This window comes from Herpailurus yagouaroundi, unplaced genomic scaffold (genome assembly GCF_014898765.1).
Source record: "Herpailurus yagouaroundi ecotype Mexico unplaced genomic scaffold, PumYag 181, whole genome shotgun sequence".
Classification (NCBI taxonomy): Eukaryota; Metazoa; Chordata; class Mammalia; order Carnivora; family Felidae; genus Herpailurus; species Herpailurus yagouaroundi.
The window spans coordinates 6,819,638-6,828,016 of NW_024412412.1; the positions used below are offsets into that span (position 1 = coordinate 6,819,638).

Consider the following 8,379-nt stretch of genomic DNA (forward strand, 5'->3'; position numbering starts at 1 on the left):
ATGTGTCTATCAAGAAATAAACTTTTGTATTAAATAATAAACAGAAAATTAGAATTTTGTGCCCACTGTTACTTTAACTTTTTCTTCCTGAAGGTTTATATTTGTAGAATTATTGCTCACATTTCATATACTATTCCTCACAAAACTATGCAGTGCAAGGATTTCATAGTACACTGTCAAGAAAACGATGTTAAGAGAATCAAGGAAATTGCTTGGTGTTGGTATGTTGGTTCTTTTCCCCACTGACATTTTTGTATAGTATTGCACTGCCTTGTTCTAAACACACTAGCATAGAACGTTCGCTATGTGGGTCAAAAACAATCTGCTTTCTTTGCATCCTATTAGAAAATGAAGCTGGCAAATTAAAAGACTCACTTGGGATAAGGCAGCTTTAAAATTATTGCCTAGGGGTGCTGGGGTGGCTCAGTCAGTTAAACGTCCAACTTAGGCTCAGGTCATGACCTCACGGTTCATGGGTTCAAGCCCCGCAACAGGCTCTGTGCTGACAGCATGCAGCCTGCTTTGGATTCTGTGTTTCCTTTGCCCCTCCCCAGCTTGTGCGTGCGCGCGTGAACTCTCTCTCTCTCTCTGTGTCTCTGTCAAAAATAAATAAACATTAAAAATAAAATATAAATAAATAAAATAAAATAAAATAAATATTGCCTAATCCAAGACAAGTATGTTTTCAATATTGTGGCAGGCAAAACAATGCCCTCCCCCCAGAGATGTCCATGCTCTAATCCCCCAAACCTGTGCATATGTTAGGTGGGATTAAGGTTGCTAAATCAGCTGACCTTAAAATAGAGAAATTATCTCAGATTATTCAGGTGGGCCCCAAATAGTGACAACAGTCTATTTAAGAAGCAGGAGGCAGGAGAGTCCAGAGGACTGGTCAGAATGATCCAGTGTGAGCAAGATTTGACCCTTTCATTGCCAGCTTAGAAGACAGAGAAAGGGACCTGTGAGCCAAGGAACGTGGGTGACCTCCAGAAGGTGGAAAAGGTAAGGAAATGGATACTGCTCCAGAAGAAATGCAGCCCTGGTGATGTCTTGATTGTAGCCCAGGAGAACTCACGTTGGGCTTCTAACCTACAGAGAACTCTTAGACAATAGATTCACGTTGCTGTTAAGCCACTAAATTTGAGGCAATCTGTTGTGGCAACCATAGAAAACCAACACAAATATGAAACGACCAGCTCTGCTAATTACGGTGGACCTGAGAGATGGGGAGACTCGATCCCGTTTGTCCAAGTCTTTCAGTGAACATTCATTTTCTGACTGGGGCTGGCAGATAAAATACAGGATGTCCAATGAAATATAAATGTCAATTATACAATGAATATACTGTTTTGGTATAAGAATGGGCAATATTTGGTACATGCCTATATGAAAAACTATCCATCCTATCTGAAGTTCAAATTTAACTGGATGTCCTGTATTTTTATTTGCTAAATCTGGCCACCTTATTTCTAATCCAGATATGGGGGAAATTCCAGGAGTTACCGCTGGTCATCAGAACTGCTCCCTGCCAACCAAGCTGAAACCCGCTCCTTTTCAAAAAAAATTTTTTTAATGTTTGTTTATTTTTGAGAGAGAGAGAGAGAGAGAGAGCGAGAGAGAGCACACGTGCATGAGTGGGGATGGAGCAGAGAGAGAGAGACAGACACACACACAGAATCCGAAGCAGGCTCTAGGCTCTGAGCTGTCAGCACAGAGCCCGATGTGGGGCTTGAACCCATGAACCCTGAGATCATGACCCAAGCCAAAGTCGGACACTTAACCGACTGAGCCACCCAGGCGCCCCTGAAACCCACTTCTTAAGCATTCTCCCCCTATATTTTGGGTCTAAGTTATCATGCACTGCCTGTCTTTCTCTACGATAATAGTGTTGCCTGGTGTCCATCTCTAGACATGGTATTACTGTCACGAATTGCAGATAAAGGTCAGCAGATTTTTGCTAAATGTGATAGTCCTATAATCATCCAGAGTTTCATGTGCATTGTCCTCCTTGGATTTCACCCAAGTGTAATTTCTCCTCTGCCAAAATGCCGTGGTGACTATCCAAGCACTACTTAGAGAGCGATATTCAGGCTCTGACCCTGGGCGTAAATGTATTCCCTCTGCTTGTTTTAAATAATCTCATTTCCACAGCAGCTGTTGATTCTGCTTTGCTGAACTGTTCAGTAGATTGCGCAGGAATGCCATTAAATGTGAACAAATTAGCAGGCCTTCTCCCACAGCACTTTCATCCAGCTGTAAACTTACATTTTGAAAATCATGACTCATGCATAACTGTACATTTAGCAATCTAACATTTTCCAAAAGAATTACATAGCTCCTTTCAATGGGTTCTTACATTGCCGATGAACAGGTAAGAGCAGAGCATCTGTCTCTAGGTCAGAAAGTATATTGTGGTGCAACTTCTATTCTCATAGTATTGCAGCTGCTGGTTGGAATAACTTGTTCCTCATTCAGCAGGGTAAGGTGAGGAAGGTGGGATGTTAATTCTAAACAAGATTTAGGGGTATAATTGTAAATTTATGTGAAACCAACATCTTTCCATTAATATACTTGGGTTTCACTCCACGAATTGTGTTTTTTTTTTAATGATAGAAGATTTTCAATATAAATTCTTGTTATTTGTAACAAAATTATTTTTTTTTAATTTTTTTAACGTTTATTTATTTTTGAGACAGAGAGAGACAGAGCATGAACAGGGGAGGGGCAGAGAGAGAGGGAGACACAGAATCGGAAGCAGGTTCCAGGCTCTGAGCCATCAGCCCAGAGCCCGACGTGGGGCTCGAACTCGCGGACCGTGAGATCGTGACCTGAGCTGAAGTAGGACGCTTAACCGACTGAGCCACCCAGGCGCCCCACAAAATTATTTTTTAAAGATTCACGTTCCCAACCATGAATAATGTCCATTCTAGTCATTGAAGTTTTGAATGATACCAGTTTTGTTGCCTTTTTAGAGATTTGGGAAAGAATATACACAGATCTGGATAAAATTTTCATTCGGCACACGTACAACGTTTCACTGTATCGCCCAAGTAAGAGGTACCATTACACGGTACAATTATAATCCTCGCTGTCTTTTCCTTTTGGATAAATGGCAAATCGCGGAAGTTCGGATACTATGGTAAGAGATAAAGCTCTTGAAAATGTAGAACCTCTTCAAAGTTATGTTACTTTGAAATACAGGTAAAGAACCAAGACCCCAAGAAGAAAAAGATCTTGCCTAAGGACTTAAGGCAGGTGATAAAATACAAAATCAAAATGGAAACAATGCAGGTTGTACCGCAAGAGCAGAATCATAAAAGGTGGAAAAATGAGGGTAGAAACGGAAATACCATCAGGATAATGTTATTGTCACTGATCCTAGCCATGAATTCCTGCCCGGGTTCTTCATAAAGAGAACACCATGCAACGTACAAGCAAAAACATCCTACAGATTCCAGACAAGAACCTGATCCGAAACCCCGATCTCCTGACTTTCTACCATGCTGCGTAGAGATGCCGGCTACCCATTCTTCCCGGCACGAGTGAACTGTAGATTCCCTATGACATCTTCATTTTCTTCTACCCTTCAGTGGGCTGGAAGGCCAAGTCTCTCTGATTATAACTCAAGGTAACTTTATTATCTGTGGGTTGTTTTTTTAATTAAATGTTCATCTAGACTAAGAGCTCCAGAGGGATGAGTTCCAAGTATACAGTATAATTAGAGGTTAATTGTTTTTGATGAATGAATTAAAGAATACTGTCCTAAGGGCGCCTGGGTAGCTCAGTCAGTTAAGGGTCCAACTCTTGATTTCTGCTCAAGTCACGATCTCATAGTTCCCGAGTCTGAGCCCCTTATCGGGTTCCATGTTGACAGTGCAGAGCCTGCTTGGGATTCTGTCTCTCTCCCTCTCTCTCTGACCCTCCCCTGTGGGCAAGCACACTCTCTCTCTCTTTCAAAATAAATAAATAAACTTAAAAAAAAAAAAAAAAGAATACTGCCCCAGCTTTAGCATATAGACAGAAAGATCTATGCTGTCAGGCCAATCTCAATTTTGTACGTGGATACTTATGAAAAGCCACTGCTGGGGCGCCTGGGTGGCGCAGTCGGTTGAGCGTCCGACTTCAGCCAGGTCACGATCTCGCGGTCTGTGAGTTCGAGCCCCGCGTCAGGCTCTGGGCGGATGGCTCAGAGCCTGGAGCCTGTTTCCGATTCTGTGTCTCCCTCTCTCTCTCTGCCCCTCCCCCGTTCATGCTCTGTCTCTCTCTGTCCCAAAAAAAATAAATAAAAACGTTGAAAAAAAAAATTAAAAAAAAAAAAAAAAGAAAAGAAAAGCCACTGCTATTTGGCAAATGTACTCATGAGGTTCTGGTAAGCATTACATTTTTCGGGAAAAGGGAAGCTGTGTTAATAGCAGCTTGTAAACTTCCATGAGGCCACCTTCTCTGGCTTCCTCGACGCTACTCAGAACAGGTCCTGAACACTGCACCAACAGCCTGAATATCTACATGCCATATATCCCGGTACGAATTGGGTACGGCAGGAAGTACTTGTTACAAAATGTAAATAAAGTGCTTCTTTATTTTTATCATCAGTAAGCAATTTTGAATACAAATGTTAAATACTTAAAAAGACACGGTTTCTTCCAGGGCCAATTTACTAGCTGAAATAAAAAAATCAGTGTCTCCCATGAGGCAGAGTTTTCCTTTGCTGTTTTCATGAAGTTTTTCCGGCTCTGCTTTGTACCAAGGAGAAACTCCGTTAATTTACATTCTTTATACACGGAGTAAAAAGCAGTAGTGTTCATGGTCACTGGGAAGTACGAAGCTTCATTGACTAAATTTTACATTCCTTTTTTTAAGTTTATTTCTTTATTTTGCAATAGAGAAGGGGGGTGGTGTAGAGAGAGAGGGAGGGAGAGAATCCCAAGCAGGCTCCGCGCTGTCAGCACAGAGCCCAGCGTGGGACTCGAACCCACGAACCATGAGATCATGACCTGGGCCAAAATCAAGAGTCAGATACTTAACTGACTGAGCCACCCAGGCACCCTTAAATTTTATACTCTTAAGAACATCCCTTGTATTCATCATATCAGAAGGTAGGTGATTTATTTTAATATCTATAGTCTTTTATCATTTTTTTTATTTGGATAAACTTCAAATATCCACAAAAGTAGAGGGAACAGGACCATGAAATCCCACATATCCATCATCGCCTGACAACCCCCAGCCACTGTCAGCCACTGTTATCTCAGCTACGATTCCCTTTCCCCAACACAACTATCGTGAAGCAGGTATCAGAGATGACATTATTGGTAAAAATTTCAGTATGTATTTCTAAAAGGCAAGAACCCTTTGGTTAAGCCCCACTGCCATTCTGTCATCACATTACAACACCTAGCAGCAACCCTTCCCACCACCACACGGCCCCGGAAATGATTTTTACTGGTTCTTTGTTCAGGGCTTTGGACAAACGTTTTCTACCAGCCAGTTTGGTTCCAGGTGACGTGTGGCACATTGGGACATTTTATTAATTCGTTCATGGCGATTATGCATTCAGTGCCCAATATATGTTGGGGAGAGTTGGGGGTCCTTGGGACACGTGAGTAAGTAAAACAGACACAGCCCCTGCCTTGTTTGAGCTCGTACTGTAGGAGGATGAGACAGGACATAATTAATAAGAATAATGAAGGTGAACACGCACATTTGATAAAGGTGCCAAGCACTTTGGGAGGGGAGGAAAAGACGACAGCTGGGTAAGAGTTATTTGGGAATCCTGGGCAGGGTCGTGGTTTTAAAAAGGGAATTGGGAGGAGGCCTGACTGGGCGGGGTGTTCTGTGAGCAAGACTGTAAAGGCGAGAAGAGAATTAACCACATAAGTATCCAGAGGACAAGTGTCTCAATCAGAAGCTGCTGACTGAAGTCTCTAGGACGGTATAAGCCTGGCATGTTCCGGAAACAACAAGAAGGCCCCAAAATGTAATATTACTTCATTAAAATAAGCGAAGACCCGAGTAAAAGAAAGTAGCTGCAAGAAAGCATAAAGAGAACAAACACAACACTCCGCTCCATGACCGTGATGAGCTCTACGTAGGAAATGGCCCTGATTTGACCACAACAGCTCCCCCATGCTCCTCAGGTGGTTATATGTCCCCAAAGAGAGAGATCCCACAACCAGGACTTCATGTGCACAGGGCAAGATAGATAATCACGAGAGAGATAATCACGAAGGTCACAGATAATCACGATGGCCCCATTCCCTGTCCCACAGGTGGGTTAGGCATGGAATGGCGGCCAATGAGTCCAACCAATGAGACCTGCATGGAAGCATGGTAAGGGCTTCCCTTAATGGTTTCCTCCAATAATAAAAGGACACATGGAATGAGAAGCATTCTGATCATATCCCTTCCAATGGAAATATCAAAATGGTGACACTCACACACTGCTGGTAGAGGTATTAATTACTTCAATTTTGCCAAAAGAATACGACTAATCATTTTCATCATAATGCTATCATACTTAGAGCTAAATTTTATCTCTTACTATATATCAGGCACTGTGCAACGTGTCTTACAATGTCTCATTTATTCGTTAAAACAACCCTACGAATTAGATATTATTTTCTTGAGAAATGAGGAAAATAAGCCTTAAGGTAGTTAAATGCTTTTCTCAGTTTCACGGAGGCAGTACACTAGAAGAGGTTGTGAAATTCACAATGAAATTATTCTAAGGAAGTGATAAAAATAGACATAAAGGTACACACACAAAGATATGTGCCAATTGTTTGGTATAATGTGAAATTTTGAGAGAGAGAACATACAAATCCCCACAGCACTGAGGAACCGTTTAACTAAATCAGGCTACATCTGAATAGAGGGCTGGGTAAGGCTTGGAGAAAAGATACGAGAGCAACATTACATTCAGGAAAAGATTCTTTTTTTTCTTTTTTTCTTCCTCCTTCCCTTCCTCCCTCCCTTCCTTCCTCCCTCCCTCCCTCCCTCCCCTCCTTGAAGCAGTATCCCACCAGACAGCCATCCCCAGATGAAGGCTGTCACAACAGTGGACCCCAGGGGAGCCAGAGCTGGAGCTGGCTCACCATCCCCACCTCTGGGTGAACAATTCAAAGCACTGCATCCCTCCTGGCACCATCCTCAACCTGCAAATTCTCCTATAGTTTCTTGGGGAGACGTCAGCCCCAACCTCTCAGCAGCACTGAATCCCTCTTTCAATATGGGTTGGCACTGATATTTCACGGCTGACCATGAGGAAATAAGTTGGCCAAAGACCACCCTGGCATGGAGTGAGAATTCCAGGGAGAGCAGAGAGGATAAGCTGGTCCCGAAGGCCTCCCCACGTGGGCATCCAGGCTGGAGGCTCAGGCCAATAAAGCTTTCCTGGGAACCCCTCCCACACCAGGCTGAAAGGCGACTGAAGGCACAGTCTCTTGGGCCCCCTTCCAAAAGACTAGCAGCCTGATGCCACACCTACACCACCCCCAGAAGCCCAGCTGGGAGGGACAGAGGGAAGCAGAGAGGAAGGAAGAGAGCGTGTCAAACACCAGAGAAGTTTCAGGAAGCAAAGGGCCTAATCATGTCCTTAATTAAAGTGCAGCTCCTGAAAAGTCTCTTCTGAAATTGGACCAGCTCAATTACCGTCTTGTCCTGACAACCCCCTCCACCTTTCCTGGACCTCTTGCTCTATAGCCTCTCAAAAGTCCAGCCTTCTCCAAAGTGAGAGCCCATGGAGGCATCTGCTGAAGACAAAGGAAAAACTGGCATCTTGACCTGAAAACACTTGAAAGTCTCAGCCTGTGCACCAAATACACAAATTTTGGACCCCCACGTTCATTCCCTACTGTGGTTGCTTCCTCTGTGGAGATCGGCAACTCTGAGCATCACTAGGGAGAGAGCGGGGCCACAATGGGGACAGCTGTGCCTGTAGAGACCTTGACAACTGACTTCAATGCCCAACTTGCACGGGAGGTGAAGCGTTTGCCAAAATGCACCTGGCTAGTTCTCCACTAGTCTTACTAGGGGGAAGCCAGCTCTGTGGGTAATCTCACAGAGTATTTACATCTGCTCTTAGAATAAAGGATAAACTCTGATCTTCTAAAAATCGTTGCTTGCTTGTGCAGCATTTGATTTATACCTTTAATCATGTTTTACTGAATTGGTGTGTGTCTCCCCAAGGCACAGCAACTGGATGGGAGGCACAGTGTCCGGGTGGGGCCCCAGCATTGGGGTGTCCAGGCCCGGACGTGAACGCTCATAGAGGAGACCCAGGAGTTCACTCCATTGGGCTAATGACCAAGAACAAGTAAAATGCCACAAGCAAGCAAAGGTGTCTCATTTTAAGAGGCAAGTTCATATAGAGTCTTGACT

At 43.5% G+C, this 8,379-nt stretch overlaps 1 long non-coding RNA gene across 1 annotated transcript; it reads left to right on the forward strand.

The window, feature by feature from the left end:
* The first annotated feature begins 711 nt into the window (after nucleotides 1-711).
* On the forward strand, nucleotides 712-8,379 carry LOC121039625 (uncharacterized). Its single transcript, XR_005794888.1, has 3 exons — nucleotides 712-1,002; nucleotides 3,202-3,628; nucleotides 7,059-8,379. It is a non-coding gene; the product is annotated as an uncharacterized LOC121039625 (long non-coding RNA).